General features: G+C 54.9%; 1 protein-coding gene across 1 annotated transcript in view; it reads right to left on the reverse strand.

The window, feature by feature from the left end:
• LRFN1 (leucine rich repeat and fibronectin type III domain containing 1) overlaps window positions 1–13,179 on the reverse strand; it is a 32,520-nt gene extending 19,341 nt beyond the window's left edge. The window contains exon 1 of the mRNA XM_081962818.1: window positions 12,909–13,179. The gene's annotated coding sequence lies outside the window, so the exon portion shown is untranslated. The remainder of the gene's footprint in view (window positions 1–12,908) is intronic.
• Window positions 13,180–17,398: the final 4,219 nt, after the last annotated feature.

Genomic DNA, 17,398 nt, shown 5'->3' on the forward strand with positions numbered 1-17,398 from the left:
TCACAAAGCCTGGCTGGATACCGTATCCCACTCTGGCTACCTTAATAGCAGCCTTCATTCCTTAAGGAAGGAGGAGTAGAGTCTGATCTAGCAGTGAAAGACCCCAGATTAGAAACCAGGAGGCTGGGAGTTCTAGTCCTGCCTCAGGCATAGAGGCCAGCTGGGTGACTCTGCACCAACCACCAGGAGACTGGGAGTTCTAGTCCCATCTTAGGTGTGAAAACCAACAGGATGGCTTGGTACCAATCGCCTGGGAGGAGACTGGGAGTTCTAGTCCCGCCTTAGGCGTGAAAATTGACCGGGTGACTTTTGAGCAGCCCAATTGCAGGGTTCTTCCTTTGGGGAAAAGAGGAGGAGGAGGAGGAAGCAGCACTGTGTGCATTTGTCGGCCTGAATTATTTACAAAATAATAATAATAAAGGTGAGCTAGATTTAAAAAAGGCTGAACAACAACCCTGCGAGGTCGATCTGGCCGAGGTTGGAAGCCCCCTGAAGGCAGGAACCTTGAGGATCCAGGATTGGCAATTTCTAAAACATTCCCAGCTGGGGATTTGAGTTGGGGGCTCTGATTGGCCTCAGGGTGGGGAGAGGAGGGGGCCACTCCACCTGATGAAGGACCCCAGACCCTCATTCCATCCACAGGCAAGAACCTACAGGGGGGCCAGAGCTGAGCCATAGTCGTAGACGGTGCCCCTCGGTTCTGTCCTGCCTGGGTGGGCTCCTGCCCCAGACCACCCACGGGGGGAAAACGGAGAATTAAACATGGAGTCCAAGCAGCCCCTGAAAAGCTCAGAAATGCCCAGGGATTTCACCTCCAGGCCTGGTCTGAGAAGCCCGGGCTGGACGTAGCTGCGGGAGAGCTTGTCGGAGAGAGGGTGGGGGCTCCTGGGGGACTGTCACCGACTGGACCAAGGGGCATGAAAGACCCAGGCCCCCTCTTGGCCCTGTGCTGCCCCTGTGGGTGATCCCGCTCTGAGAACCCGGCAGAGAGCTGACATTAGCACCGAGACCGGCTATTTTCCTGTTAGAGGTAATTGCAGCACTGCCTTCCAGCTTCTAACCTCTTCGCACAACAACAGACAAAAGACCGAGGAGGGCGGGAGGGGGGGGCAAAGAAGTGGAAATTGCCACTGTGTGTGTGTGCGTGTGTGTGTGTTCGAAATCTCTAACCTCTGCAGGGCGTCATCTTCAGCAAATCCGTTTCCCAGTCCCCTTGCTGTGCGCCCTGCACCCTATGAAAACCAGGCCCATCATCCAGGTTGCACCTGAACGCAGAGAGGGAGGGGAAGAGAGAAAGGGAGGAGAGGGAGAGAAAAGAAGAGAAGGGGAGAAAAAGAGAGATGGGAGAAGGAGGGAGAAGGAGGAGGAGGGCGAGAGAGAGAGAGAGAGAGAAGGAAAGGAAGGAGGGTGAGGGAAGGAGGGAGAAAAAGAAGGAGAGAAAGAGGGAGGGGAAGAGGGAAGAAGAGAGAGGGAAAGACGGAGAGGGAGGAGGAGAGGGGGGTAGAAGAGAGGGGGAGAGGGAGGAAGAGAGAGTGGGAGAGGGAGAGGGGAAGAGGGAAGAAGAGAGAGGGAAAGAGGGAGAAGGAGGAGAGAGAGAGAGAGAAGGAGGAAAAGCGAGAAGGAGGGAGAGAGAGAAGGAGAGAGTGGGAGTGGGAGAAAGAGAGAGAAGCCCAAGGGCAGCATTTCCTCTGAAGGCTTGCAGAACCCCTGGCCAATTTGCAAATGCCAACTGTGCCCCTTCTGCCTCCTCAAGACCACACAGCCCAGGGTGGCTGCAAAGGCCCTGGAGCCCTGCAGGAGAGCCACGCCCCTCTGCAGACATTCCCTTTGCCTTTTGTTGACACCCACCCAACCGGGGCCGCCTGGGGAAGAGGCCGCGCAGGCAGAGGGTACGTTCTCCGAGGAGGAGGAGGAGGTGGGAAGGAGCCGGCTGCCTGCTTTGTCACGCGCCTGAGTCAAATCCATGATGCAGCAAACAGATGCCGAGCAACCTTGTCTCCCCCCCCCCACGGGGATTATGGGCCTTGCAGAAGGGGTCTTTCCTTGGGGGCTGCATTCAGGGTCCTCAGACAGATGTGGGGGGGGGGGAGGACAGGAAAGAGAAAAACCAGAGGCCACTGCTGAATCCTCCTAATTAGTGCACATCCATGCTCTGCAACTGGCTGGTTGCCTTTAACAATCATTTCGTGATTATTTCATGCTATTTGCAACCTGTCCCTAATACTTCTCAGCCCCGCACACCCCCCAAATACGGCACCCTCAGTACTGGGGGGGGGGGAGCTCTTCTTTTTCAGTCACTCTTTTAAAGCGACATCCTTTGACCTGCGATGAATGAATTCATTGATCGAAGGCTATGCTAATCCGATTTGAGCTGGCAGCCCCCTACCATGGGGCAAGCGGAGAGGTAGGAGACTGGCAGCCCCTCCATCAGCCTGGGGAATGGCACAGGAAGGGGGGGTGAAGAGAAGGTTACTGCCCACCCAAGTGTAAGGATTCCCTCCAGGCAGGTGTTCATGAGCCCATATTGCTGGGCTGCAAAGCAGGGAGAACTCTGGGGGGAGGGGATGTCTTGCTGGAAAAGAGCAGGTGGTCAGTGTCCTGTTGAAGTCATGGAGGGGGAGGAGGGGTCACCCCCAGAGGGACAGGAGATTAATAGAGCAGTATTTTTCTTTTAGCAACAGTAAGAGGTCTGGACTTCAACTCCCAGAATTCCTCAGCCAGCTTGGAATTATTGGGGTATTGGTTGATGTGATTTGACCAACTGCTGACACAATCCACATAACACGTTACACTTCGTAACAACCCATAATATTCTCCAGGCGATGCATGAACAAGATCACATGGCCAGTTGTGCAAATCATGTTAACTAACCCCACACATTCGAATTGAATTGAAAAGTGATTTTCTACCTTCCTAAGTTTTTCTCTCATAAAATCAGTGTTTCTTCAACCTTAGCAACTCAAGGAGGCCTGTTTTTTTTTTTAACATTATAATGAGGATCCATACAGGTAGTCCTTGACTTATAACTGTTCTGTTTAGTGACCTTTCAAAGTTACAATGAAAATAGTGAGTTATGACTGGTTTTCACACTTACGTCCGTTGCAGCCTCCCCATGGTCACATGTTCAAAATTCAGATGCTTGCCAACTGACTCACACTTATGACGGTTGCAGTGTTCCAGGGTCATGTGATCCCCTTTTGCGACCTTTGGACAAGCAAAGTCCCCGGGGAAATCCAGATTCACTTAACAACTTTGTCAGTAATTTAACCACTGCAGTGATTCACTTAACGGTGGTCAGAAGGGTCACGACATGAGGCAAAATTCCCTTGTCTCACTGAGCAACAGACATTTTGGGCTCAACTGTGGTCATAAGTCTGAGGACTGCCTGTGGTGAGTTTGGAAGCTACGAGTTCAAATTTTCGTACAGCCTTTTTTAGTCTTTAGCAAGTTGGAGCCAGCTCTTCTCCGCCTGCCCATTCCTCCTGGAGAACTTGCCCTCAAAGCCTTCATCAGAGGCTCCCCAGTTACTCAAAGCATTACTCAACCCCCCCCCTCCTCCTCTTCCCATCATCCTCAAGGCAATCCTTCTATTCTCATCATCCGCTATTTATTCCTGCCTTTTTTTGCAGGGGGCGGAGAGGAGATTAATGCTCAGAAACAGGCAGAAATGCAATTCTAAGAAGGATTTAAAACTGGGGGCCCAGCAGAAAGACGAAGAGAGTCTGTATCCAGACAGGAGGCTGGAGAAGGAATGGAAACAGCAACAGTGGAGGGGAGGCGGCGCAAGAGGAGCACATTTATTTTTATTTATTTATTTCTTAGATTTTTAGACCGCCCCCTCTCCCAGAAAGGGACTCGGGGCGGTGTACAGTCAATACAAATAAAATCAGTCATGGGGGAGTTCACGGAGCAACCACGGAATGACAGGGCGGGGACGGACCTTGGAGGTCTTCTAGTCCCATGATGGCCAACCGATGGAGCCCTCGTTCTCGGCACGCCAGCCGTCGCCCAGCTCAGCTCCACCGTGCATGCGCGCGCTCGCTTCCCGCTGGCCAGCTGATTTCCAGGTCTCTGTCGCGCATGCAGGAGACGTACGCGAATGCAGGGGGGTGGGGCATTGCACACGCATGCTTGGGGGAATGGGGTATAAGCACGGGGGTGGTGGTCATGCGCACATGTGCAGGGGGGCACACTGCATTATGGGTGTCGCAATTTTGGCACGCGAGGAGAAAAAGGTTGGCCATCGTTGTTCTAGTCCAACTCCCAGATCAGGCAGCAGCAGCTCAGGTGGGTCCCTCCCCGTTTGGATGAATCGGGAGTGGTATGCCGGCCTGGGTCACAGAACCGGCAGCGACCCAGGCTGGCCACGCCCACAAGCCTCTCTCCCAGTCACCTCCATTGCCGCCACCATCTTTTCTGGGAATTCTACACAGGCGCAGAACAATTCCCGTTGAAGTGCGTAAGCGCACGCAGCGTGCAAGCCCCGCGCACAAGCAAAGTGGCCATAATGCCGGCTGAAGCCCACCCCTGGGCAGGAGACCCTCCCATTTCAGACAAAGGGTAGTCCAATCTCTTCTTAAAAGCAGTCCTTGGAATACCCGTAACTCCTGGAGGCAAGCTGTTCCACTGGCTAATTGTTCTCACTGTCCTGAGTTCCAGGTTGCTCCTCTGCTGGATTCGTTTCCACCTGATGCTTCTTGTTCTACCTTCAGGTCCTTTGGAGGATAGGTGGCCCCATCAACCTATCTTCAGGGCAACCCTGCGAGGTAGGCTGGTATCGTCAGTCCCGGTCAGGAGGAAGGCTGGAGCTCAGCACTACTTGAGGTCCAGAATCCCTCTTATAAAATGTAAAACCCGATTTTAGCAAAAGCTTCTTGTGATTTTTCACTTAGACAAATTTAGTCTCGTGGCAAGACGGACAGCAAATAAATTGAATAAATAGAAATAAATAAATATACACAAACCCCAAAAATTAGCAGTTGTACAGAGCATAAAAGCAAGGGCAGCAGAAGAAACGTGCAAAATTACTGCTAAATTACAGAACCAGAAAGGAAGACAAAAGGCTGGAAACTAAGAAAATGGGATCCTGACTTCTGACTGATGGCAACTCTAACAAAACCAATTTTTGTGCATTATAGCTAAATGATGAAAACGTGTCTGTATGTCTGTTCTTTAAAAACACAGATAGGTAGCTGCCTGGCATTTACAAGGATATTTATGGATCCACTGATCAACATACTTCATCTGTTAATGCGCCCCTTCCTCACCCTAGAAAAGACATTCCAAATCCAGCTAAAACACAGCAAAACGAGCTGGGAATAAGCAGGAATGGCAAATATCAAAAGCGCCCTGGGTTCCTTTGCCAACATACCTGTTTAAAACCTACTGAGGAGGAAATCAAATGGAATTCTTGAGGAAGCGATTGGGAAAAGCAGAGGCGACAGAAATCGGCTTTCAAGCCAAGGCCCCGACTCAGCTTCTTACTTTCATGCCTTTCCTGCTTAAACAAACAGATGTTTGCCAACCTGGGGCCCTCCGGATATTTGGGGAGGGGGAAGGGTTGCAGCAGGCCAGCCAGCTGGCAAGGGGCCCACCCTGGAAAGACTGGGCTAGACTCCCAAGCACATCTGGAAACTGCCAGGCAAAAGAGAACAAGCTTGGTGGCTAAAAAAAACACACCTAACCATTTGCATTTAGGGAGCCCTGTAGGTCAGGGGTAACCACATCTGGGGCAGGAGAGAAAGATTGGTGGTCCGACCTTGACAACTGTAAGATCTGTGGACTTCAACTCCCAGAATTCCCCAGCCAGCATGGCTCCTCCTCCTCCTCCTCCTTTGCAAACCCCACTCCCTTCTAGCACTGATGAGGCTACCTAGTTGGGTCATAAAACGTCTGCAAGAAAACCATCCAGCTCAGGGAGCACCAAGGACCCCTCCTGTCAACCCCGAGCTCCAAATATTAGTTTATTTATAGTTATAGCTTATTTAATTTATAGACCGCCCCCTCTCCCCGTAGGGACTCGGGGCGGTGTACAGACCATTCATAATCAAAACAACAGAAAATAACATAAGACATAGAGCAGAAACAACACACACAACACACAAATATTCTCTTCTGTTGGACCATTCTTCCTATAAGTCACCGGCAGTCACTTCGGAAACGTTATGCCAAAGAGAATGGCAGGACGGCCGGTTGGTCGAAGATGGCAGGAAGGGAGGGAGGGGGCAAGCTGCTCTTCAAAGCCTCTGCTCACGTGGGGAGGGAACGGAAGGGAGAACAGAGAGAAAAGGAAGGGGGAGAGGGAGAGGAAGGGAGGAAAGGAGATAGAAAAAGGAGGGTGGGAAGGAGGGAAGGAAGGAAAGGGGGCAGGAAGAAGAGAATGAATGGTAGGTGGGGAGGGAGGGAAGAAGGGAGGAAGGAAATTCCCTTGCCTAGGAGGTCAGTCTGGCTGGACTGGGGCTCCGTCATGCCCAGGGGATATCAAATCCCTTTAATAGCAGAAAATGTGGCCTATGTGGGACAACTGAAGAGATTTCATTTTCTAAAGAAAGGAAGCTGATCCTCTTCCTAGCAGGTGGGGGGAAAGTGAAAGTGACCTACTTTTTAACCCGGCTTCTCGCTCTTCAAGCCCAGAGGAGACATTTGGGGCCAACCCCAACTTCAAGGCGAAGGGACGGGAGACCCGAAGGCTGGACATGTGGAAAGCCAAAGAGCTCCAAGCAGAATCCCCCCTCCAAAGAAGGGCAGCCCCTCTGCCAGCTCCAGAGTGGAAAACCTGGACATTTGGCTGCCACCTTGCATGGTGCCCCTCCTGGGGGCCTCACCTCACCTTCTGGGCTTTCCCCACCTCTGCACGGAAGCAGAGGGGGGAGGGGCTAGGTAAGTCCACCTCCAATCCTCCATCCACACCTGGAACCCCCACTCTGCAGATTGGGGGGGGGGGGCAGAGTGGCCAGAAGGGCAGCAGGAGGGGCTGGGGGGAGCCCACTCCCACTTCCGCCCACTCTGACACTCCACACGGCTTCTTTGACGGACTGCCTGGACCATGCTTCCCAGCCCCACCGCTGGCAGGACCCTCCACCCCGGAGGCAGGCCCTGAGACCGGGGTGTGGTCCAACGAAGATGGCCGTTGTGATGCTGCCCTCGAAGTCCAACCTCTCGCCCGTCCAGGTAGACTTTCAACCCCTCCCCCCCACTGGGGCCAGCTTGGCTTTTGGGCATCCACCATTTGCGTCCACAAATGGCTCCCATTAATGACCACAGCAGGAAAGCTTGTGAAATTGGGCATGGTCACAATAATGACCGCATGACAACCAGCATGTCGTAAGTCAAGGACTGGCTGTAATGGCTGCTTAGGCAGACTGCAAAGCGCCTGGCAGAAACTCTCCCTCGGAAGTGGATTTCCCACCTGCTCTCCAATTTGGGAAGGGGGAGAGGAAGGGGGGGGCAGCAGCCAATCCTGGAAGGGGCCTTGCGCCCAGCCCTCCCCCCTGCTCCCCCTGCCCCGAAGGCTGCCCCTTGGCAAAGGCCTGGCTTCCCCAGGGCCAGCACCAACCCTCCCGCCCAGATGCACCAAATGCCGAGCATGGCCGCCTTTGGCACCGCCAGAGATGTGCCTGCATTCTGCGGGTGAGACTCCGCATCCAGGTATCAGGAATAGCAGCTCTTCCCTGCTTTAATCGCCTCCCCACTTGCCTCGGTTTTTTCTCCCCCCAAAGGGAAGCACAAAGTTTAGACATGCACAAAACAGCCACACGCGGGATAGCAAAATGCACCCGACCCCCCCCCCCACCTGCCCTTCCTGCTTCTGGCAGGGATTGTTACAGGAGGCACACCCACCTGTCCAGGGAGAGGTCGGCCACCCCAGTTACAGGTTCTGCTTTTCACTCCCAGACCAACAGCCCTTGAAGTCTAAACTCATCCAGGAGAGAAGCAACCTGGAATTAAGGAGAAACCTCCTAACCTGGAGGACAATTAACCATGGAACAGAAGTTGCCTCCAGAAGTTGTGGGTATGCTCATCCCTGGAGGCTTTGAAGAAGAGACTGGGCAGCCAACTATCTGAAATGACACAGGGTCTCCTGTTTGAGCAGGAGGCTGGACTAGAAGACCTCCAAGGTCCCTTCCAACTCTGGTCTTCTCATGGCTAAGACGTAGACACGACTCTCATCCAAGGATCTCAGGTTTGTTCCCGAAATCACCCTAAGTGGGTTGGAAAGAACAATGGAGTCCTTTTCCTGGATCTCTGGAATCTCCCACATTATTATTATTATTATTATTATTATTATTATTATTATTATTATTATTATTATTATTATTATTATTATTATTTAAATTTCTTTGCCACCCATTTCATTTCAGAGCACCTCTGGGCATCCATTGCAGAAGGTTAATTCAAAAAGGGAAAGATCCTGATAAAAACCACAAAAATGCCACACAATTCGAAACAGCCTGCTCCAGATTTTGCAGCCCAGGAGATCCGTTTTATCAGAAGAAAGGAGGGACTGCACACCTCGGTCACATAAGACAGCAAACCATCCTGTCCCTTGCACACAGCAGTCCTCAACTTACAACCACAACTGAGCCAATGTTTCTCAAAATAGGAGCTGGTGGCCATGTGTCCAGGCTGTGGAGATGTTGAAAGGTTGTAAGTGTGGAAAACGGCCATGTCACTTTTATTCAGTTTCATTGCAACTTGGAACAGTCACTAAAAGAACGGTCGTAAGTGGAGGGCTGCCTGCATTTTGTTGGTTCAGGTGAAGGCTGTGCAAACCCAAATCCAGGTTTCAGGGTTGTCAGAATCTGCATTCACACTGAGCCTCCTGCCTTTGGTTCCACCATAGAAGGCCTGCTGCATTGGGGGGAAGGAGCCCAGAGTTGCATCCAAACTACAGCTCTGTGGCCATTCTGGTGAAGTGGGGGGGGGGATTTTCCTGCAGATCGGAAGACCAAAAGCAGATGGGCAGCTCCAGAGCCCAAGCTGTGCGGTTGGCGATCCTAAAGGGTATCGTTGAGGTTTTGATCTCATGCCTCCGAGGGGCTGCAAGCCGAGGTGATCCCCCAAACCGCCCAGAAAGATCAAATACGGACAAACATGTCAATCAACGCAGGAAGCAAAGCTGGAGAGGAATGTACATAGAGGTTCGGTTTGACCCCAAGGCTCTCTAGGTCTCCTCCAACGGGGACTCTTCTTTCCCCAGAGGAAGCACCAGTCTGCCCTCATGCCCAGCACAGTCCCCGCCCCCATTCCCCCCCCCACAAAGCATCTCCTGGCCAGGCCGACAAGAGGTTGCAAGAGGAAACCCCGCAGGACTCCAGCCCTGGACACACCTGGCTGCCGCTGCTCCCCGGCGCTTGACAGGGCAGGGAATTGGGGGCTCAAGTGGGAAGGAAGCCTCTCCAAAGGCTGGCAGAGAATTCGGAGCCGTCTGGAGCAGCTGAGAGGGGGGAGGGGGAGAGCATCACCACGGGGAGGAGATAATGGACGAAAGAGCCTTCCTGCAGCTACCTGGCTACCCCATTTCTGCCACAACAGCTGCTCCTTTGACCATCAGATGGGGGAAGGAGCTGGGTTGTAGCCCCCCTCCCCCTCCCCTCCCCCCTCCCCCTCCCCCTCCCCACTCTCTCTGCAGGAAGACCAGCCGACTCTCTGTGGGGCAGCCCCCCTTCCTCCTTGCTTTGCAGAGCAGTTGCTCCTGACCAAGCTGATTGAGGACGGAGGTATTTGCTGCAGGGATCCCTTTTCAGACAGACGGACGGCGGCACTCCCAAACAGGCATAGAAGCAGCTGGGGGCCCTCCGCTGCTCCCCAGGGCTCAGAGATTCACACCCACACCGTGACCCATCTGGAGGTTGGAGAAAGCAAAGAGCCCACCAGACACCTGTTAGGTCACTAGCAGAAGCCACATCCCTAGTTGGGTCATGGAACATATGCAACAAAATCAGCCACTCAGAGCGCAGTAAGGACCCCACAGTCATCTTCCTCCCCCTTCTCTCTGGAAACCCCATTCCTTCTAGCACTGATGATGTTCCCTAGTTGGGTCATGAAACATCTGCAAGGAAACAACTCAGCTCAAAGAGCACCAAGGACTCCATGGACCATGAGGAGCTGCCTCCTTTTTATTGGAGCCCAGGAATAAATGCAACAGGCATCCTGGCCATTCGCTTTGTGCAAACTGACGGAGGCAACTTTCCTCAGTGAGCTTGTCGCTTCGAATGGCCAGGACATAAACGGTTGTAAGTTGGGGACTGTGTTTCTGTTTCTGACCTGATGCTGGTGGATGACACTCCCCACACCTCCACCAGGCAGCACCCACAAGGGGGCACAGCAGCCCCTGCCTAGGCTGATCGCACACGCCATTGTGTCACTCAAGTGTGCAACACAAGCTGCTGAGTGTGGAGACGCAGCAGCAGTGAAGAAAACAAGGCAGGACCGGACCCTGGAATCAAGAGGACATCCAGGCCAAGGGTCAAGGAAGTGGCCCTTGGTCTTATTAGCTTGCCTGGCAGGGGGGCAAGAAGGCCTTAGCAGTGCCCTACCTATGGAACTCTCTGCCTCAGGAAATCAGACTGATGGTCTTTTGCTACCAGAAGGAAAATCATCTTCCTTCCTTCTCCTTTCTGTCTCCCTCCTCCTCCTCTCCTCCTCCATTCCCTTTTCCTTCCTTCCTTCCATCCTCCCTCCCTTCCTTCTCCCCCTCTCATTCCTTCCTCCTCCCTCCCCTTTTCCTTTCTCCTTCCTTCCCTTTTCCTTCCTCCTTCCTTCCCTTTTCCTTCCTCCTTCCTTTCTTCTTCTCTCCCCCTCCCTCCCTTCCCTTTTCCTTCCTCCTCCTCCCTTCCTTCCCTCCCCCCCTTCTCTGCTGCCCATCTCCCCTGGAGCCCTTTAGGGAAACCCTTATGTAAATTCCGTGAATGTAATATAGCTGCTTTCTTTTATTACATCCGTGTTTGCAAAAGAGGCGACTTTCTTTTTATCTCAGGGGTATGAAAACACTTTCCTTCCAATTATTATATGAGCTTTCTAGTGGCTTCCATTGTCACTTGCCACCGTGAAGAGCATAACAAGCAAAACGAGAAGAAAACAGAAAGGAAAAAGTCCTTTATATGAAATGCATATTGCAATTTGTTTGCATCTGGAGTTTTGTAGGCTAGTGTGGTTGGCTATAGAAGATGGTTTAAAATCCTGGTTTACTATTACCTCTGAATTATAGCTACAGTAGCTTGGGCCTCTCCAAAGGAGTGGGGTTTCATTCCTCCCCACAATTCTTCCAGATGAAAAATTGGTCTGGATCCGAGCTTTTCTTTTAACCTCGGCAACTTTAAGAGGGCCGGCTGGGGAATTCTGGGAGTTGAAGTCCACCCATCTTAAAATTGCTGAGGTTGAAACCTCTGGTCTAGAGAGCTACACTTAAGAAGAGCAAACCATAGGCGTCTAGTGGGGTTTACTTGTGAGTAAACAGCTCCCAGAGTGCCCCTGTGTGGAAAAAGATTGCAGCCAGGTCCATGGGAGAGAGAGGGATCGGAAAGGCTCAATGCAGCATCAGGGGGCTTGGCCAGGTAAATGGACAGGTAACAGCAGCCCCTCAGGCAGGAACCGCCCTGGCTGGCTGGCTGTTGAGCCTCAGCTTAGAGAAGCCAGGGGTAACACTGCCAGCACAGAACACCCCCACCTCCAAACCAACCAGCAGTTATGATGCCCTGCCCTTTTCCAGATGTGGACGAATTCCTTTGACTACTCCAGGGAATTCTGGGAGATGGGTCTGGCAATACCAAGAGGAGGCTCTGGGTCCCTGGCCTTTCCCCCCTTCCTGTGATCTGGGCTGGGGGCTGGGGAGACCCCTCCTTTTCCCTTCCTTCCCATTCCAGCACAGCCCACTAGCAGAAATCCGATTCCAGGTCTCCGGAACCATCCCCAACCGCCTGCGGGTCTCTTCCGAAGCAGCCTATTTTGTTGTGTGGCTGAGTGTATGTCTCCCCCCCTCCCGCTGCGTGCGTGTGTGTGTGTGTGTGTGTGTGTGTGTGTGTGTGTGTGTGTTTGGGGGGGAAGCAAACGCGGCGCTGCAGACGTGCCTCCTTGTGTGCTGTGCCCGCCCGGCGTTTGGCAGTGCCAATGTCAGTAGGGCGCGGGGGAGGGGGCTTTCCGGTGGGGAGGGGGTCAGGTCTTCGGCAGAGGAGCGACTCCCCCTTCTCCGAAAGCTTCGGGCATCCATCCGGGGGGAAAAAGGGGGAGAAAGAGGGAGGGAAGGAGCGAGCGCAGGCGGGGGAGGGCGAAGCAAGACCAGCATCTCCCCTCCCGCTGCAATTCTGCTCGGGAGCCGCAGGGACGCGAGAAGCTGCAGAGCCAGACATGGGAGGGTGGGATTGAACTGGGAGGGGGCGCAATGGGGGGAGGGATTGAACTGGGAGGGGGCGCAATGGGGGGAGGCAACCCCTCCTCTGGCCAGGCATTTCCCTAGTGGGGATCTCCTTGCCCAGGCAAACCGCGCCCTCCTGCCCAACGCCCAGCGGCAAGGCCGGGGCTGCTCCCACCCGGATGCCTCCCTCGGCCCCTTCAGAAAGAGGGGAGCCTTTGCCAGGCGCTTCAGCCGTGCCAGCAGCATCTGGGTGGGGGCGGCCGAAGGGAGCCGGGCGGCGGTGCCGCTTCTCCACCTGCCCAGCCGCACGAAGCCGGGGCTCGGGGCGGCGGCGTCCCCCGGGCAGGCGGAGAAGCGGGAGGACGGCGCCGGGTCAATGCTGGGAGCCCGGCCAGCCCCGCCGCCTTTGCGCATCCCCCTCCCGGCGAGCCCAGCGCCCCCCCCCGTTCCCCTCAAGATGGGGAGCCCCCCGCCCCGTTTCCGCAGAGCCCCCTTGGCCCCCCTCCCCCCCTCCCCGCCCGCCCCGCAGTCCCCCCACCGCCGGACAGCGACCCACCTGGAGCGGCTCCTCTCAGCCGAGGGGCGGCGGCGGCGGCATCCTGCGGGTCCCGGGCGGGTCCCTGGGCGGCTCAGGGCTCCCCTCCGGCCCGGCCCCCCGCGGGCTCCATGGAGCAGGGGGGTGGGGGAACGGACAAAGGCGAAGCTGGCGGCGGCGGCGGCAGCGGAGAAGCGCTCAGCTGGGCTCGGCCATCCCGCGGGCGCAATGGGGCCGCCGCCGCCTCCGGCCGCTCGGGCTCCGGGAAGGGCCACTGCCCGCTCCGCCTCGTCTCCTTCTCGCAGCCCTGCAGAACCCGGGCTGGGCTGGGCCGGGCCGGGCCGGCGGGAGTAGAGGCGGAGCGCGGCGGAAGCGCCGCCCAGGGGTGGGATGGAGAGCCGGGCAGGGCGCAGCGGCGAGGGCGCCTGGTTGCAGAACCGCCGCGCCCGCCTCGCCTCCAGCCCTTCCTTTACGGAGGGGGGCGGGGGGGGCAGCCGATGGGCGGAGGGGCCGCGGGGATGGGGGAGGGGAGGCCGCCCCCTTTTCTGCAGATGGCGGGGGGGGCGGGTCGCTCACCCTGGAAAAGCTTTGGCGATGCATCTGCTGCACCGGGCGGGGGAGCGAGCGGGGAACGGGCCGAGGGAAGCGGGGAAGAGGGGGAGGGGCGGCAGCTGCTGAAATTCCGGGGGGGGGGTTTCCCTCCAGCCCAGTTCCTGGGAACCATCCCGCAACCAATAGGGAAGGAAGTTGGGGGAGCAGACCCCACCCCAGGAAGCATTTCCAGGCCTGGCAAAGGGGGGGGAGGTGAAAAGAGGAGTCAGGGGGAGGCTGCAGACCCTCAGCCTGGCTTGCTTCCCTCTGGCCTCCAGCAGCCCAGCTACCCTGGAGACCCCATCCCCAGCATTTCAGCTGGACCAGGCAGGGGTCTCTTTTCCCAAAGTCTTGGGGCTTCTCTGGCAAGCAGCTGCTCTGGAGGGCACCTTCCCCAGGGAGCCTTTGATGCGGCACAGGCGGGGGGGGTCCCTCCACCTTCAGGGGGGCCAGGAGGATGCTCAGCACTACAGACCTGGCTCCCTTCCTTGTGGTCCCAATAGGGCCCTCCAGAGGCTCCCCCCTGCCAGAGTCACCCACAAACCCCCCCCTTTAAAAGACGGTTCCAGCTTGCAGACCCAAAACCCGCTTTAAAGAGCAGAGCAGCCCTTTGAGTGTCCGGCTGCAGGGCCGACCGAAGCCCTGAGCGCTTCTCCTGATCAATGGGGGAGGTTTCCCCAGGCTGCCCAGGAAGACCTGCCAGGACCAGGCCAGGAGCCGCCCCAAAGGATCCAGAGTCACCCAGAGTAACCCAGCAGGAGGGATTGCAACATGTCTGAGGTGGAAGTATTGACAGGCCAGAAATATGGACGCAGGCTACAAAATGATGTGTCTCAGCTGACAAAGATCAATGCTTCCATTCTGGACGGGCCATAAATCCAAGACAGACCCAGAGGGGCTCTGCTGGTGGAAGTCCCTCTTGCTGACTCGGCTGGGGAGGAGGGGGAGGGGGAGACAGGGACTCGAAGTCGACATTAAGAGGAATTCCACGCAGGGCAGCTGCTCGACCCGAGGAGAGGCATCCTTCAGATCACAACCTCTCCCCCTCTGATCTGCCCAGGGAGTTGGGCAGGGGGGGCAGTAGCACCCCCTGGAAAAGCAGCTAAGGCCTCCTGGGCCTCTTGACACCCTGCCCTGGAGAGAAGGGCCAGGCGGCCTCATGGAGAAACCCACGGGAACAGCAAAGGAATCACTTGGACCCAGTGGGGGAGCTTCTACACTGAAGAGGGTGGAATATCTAATCCCCCCTTTCCTCCCCCCCTCCTTTGCCCTCTTGTGTAAATGATTTTACTCGCTGGGGTGATTTATATTGAGGATTTTCATTTTTTTATGTTTTAAGCCGCCCAGAGTCGTTGGCTGAGAGATGGGTGGCAAATAAATTTCATAATAAATAAAAGTAAAAGGAATAATTGGGATGAATAATGGGATGGGGGTGGGGAAGTGGTTGCAAGCAATTAGGCAGCTTGTTTGGCCATCAGCACTGCTCCCTGGCTGGCATTTGGGGGTGGCTACCTCTCCAGGCAAGGGGGGGGATTTTCCATCATGAGGGAAGCTTCCTCTCCAGAGCTCGGTCCTCCCGGCTCCGCTTGTGACCAGCCACTTAGCCTCTCTTTAGGTTTCTGGCCAGAGAAGAACAGTCAAAGCTCCGAGCCATACCAGCTTGGAGAGGGGCACAGGTGAAGGGCACAGGGCCCTCTCCTGTGTGCCGCCAGGAGGCGCTGCGCTCAGTCCTTGCCGCCTCCCAGAAGAAGCTTCTGAATAGCTGGAGAGCAACCCGGGGTCTTGAGGGTGGGCGGCAGAGAGGGTAGCTTTACACAGGGTGGCAAATTGCAACTCCACCTCTGGGAATTTCCCTCAATGTATCGATTGTTGCACAAAGGATGGCAACTTTTTCCATTGATTTGGTTGCATTTATTCTTGGGGTCACTCTTTTATTCTCCTAACAAACATGTACATCACATGGAGACCTGCAGCCAGTCAGTTCCGAGTGCTAAAGAGACCCTTTTCCTTAACTAATGCTCAGAGTCAATAATAATAATAATTTTTATTCAAGACGGGAGCCATGATGGCATCTTCAAAGCTCTGCCCGGTTTTTAGCTGCAGGGTTAAAAAAAAAAGTGAAGGCATCTTGAGATTTTTTCAAACTATATTTTAACATGCTGGCTGGGGAATTCTGGGAGTTGAAGTCCACACATCCTAAAGATGCCAAGGTTGGAGACCCCTGGCCTAAGTGATGTCAGGCTTGCAATCTCCCACAATGCCTTTCTTTACTTCATCGATGTTATTTATCAATTTTTAAAATCCAATTCTTAACTTTAATCCAATTCTTTGCCGTTAGCATTTCAAGGTCCTGGGGGCCGTTTATCAAAAGCAGGCCAGTTTCCAGCCAGTTTCACTCCAAAAGCTTACAGTTAAGAACCTGTGAGGTTTATCATCAGAGCGTCACTGTAAACTGGCGGGGAGGGGGGGGTCTCAAGGTACAAAGATCCATCTGAAAGCTGCCTGGGCCAGCCAGGAGAAGGAAACACGAGGGAGTGGCCAGAAGGGAGGCTGCCTGTTGCACCTCTGGATGCATGCTCCAGGAGGCATGCTTGCAACATCTGGAGATGTGCCAGATGACTGAGCGTCGTAGGGATAGAGAAGGCTGGCATTAATAGGGGTGTCCACGGGGGGAGTAAGAAAAATCAGGAGAGCAGCTGCTCATGTGATTGGAGTCCTGTTGTGCCAAGGGAACAGGAGGGGCAGGACAGACTCGAGGCTTTCTGGACTCTTGCAGTGCTGGGTTGCAATGCTGGGATCTGGAGGCCGAAAGACCCGGAGAGAGAAGCGGGCGAGGGGTCGGGGGTGGTCTCATCCATGAGGCCAAGAAGCCTCTTTCGATTGGACCAGACGAGGAAGGCAGGAGTGAAACCAGCATCTGAACAAGCATGGAGGGAGAGCCAGGGAGGGCTGGCCTTGAGCTGTCCCTGGTCCTGAACCAACGGGGAGCCAATGCTTAGAAGTCACTCTGTCCTCCGCCCCCCCCCCCCAGAAAATGCCCATCCCAGGGGATGGGGGCAAAGGCAGAAGGCCTCACCTGACCACCCCCAGGCCGGCCCCCATGCAAACGAGCAAGAGGTGCTTGCAGGTGTGCTGAGATCCCTGCTCAAAGGAGACACGGAGAGTGTCATCACCCAAGCCCCCTGTCCCTTTCCAATGATGGGCAGTGGACGTCCGTGTGTGTGTGTGAGGGCACCTGGTGCTCCAGAAGAGAGGCCCTTTGTAGAATTATAGGGATGGAAGGGACCTTGGAGGTCTTCTAGTCCAACCCCCTTGCTCAAGGCAGGAGACCCTGTACCATTCTGGTCAAATGGCTATCCAATCTTTTCTTGAAAATCTCAAGTGACGGAGCCCCCCCATGACAAAGGCAAGCCATTCAACTGGTCAATTGTCCTCACTGTCAGGAAGTTCCTCCTTAATTGCAGGTTGCATCTCTCCCGGATGGGTTTCCACCCGTTGTTGCTGCTTCTCCTGCCTTCAGGTGCCTTGGAGATTAGGTTGCCCCCCCTCTTCTTTGGGGCAGCCCCTCAAATACTGGAACGCTGCCACCATGTCACCCCCCCTAGTCCTTCTCTTTGATAGGCTGGACATACCCAGTTGCTGCAACCTTTCTTCGTATGTTTTAGCCTCCAGTTCCCTCATCATCCTTATTGTTCTTCTCTGCAAACATTCCCACCTCTCAACATCCTTTTTGCATTGTGGTGCCAGAACTGGATGCCATGTTCCAAATGTGGTCTCAGAAGCACCGTGTAAAGCGGTCCTATCCCTTCTCGTCGCCTCTGGAAGGAAGCGGCTTTAGCACTGAGCACCTCCTGAGCTCCTGTGGAAATTTGATCTAAGCCACGGCGGGGAGAGAGAAGCAGCTGTGCTGAATGCAAGAA

Source organism: Natrix helvetica (genome assembly GCF_964273705.1).
Source record: "Natrix helvetica genome assembly, chromosome: 9".
In the NCBI taxonomy this organism is placed as follows: Eukaryota; Metazoa; Chordata; class Lepidosauria; order Squamata; family Natricidae; genus Natrix; species Natrix helvetica.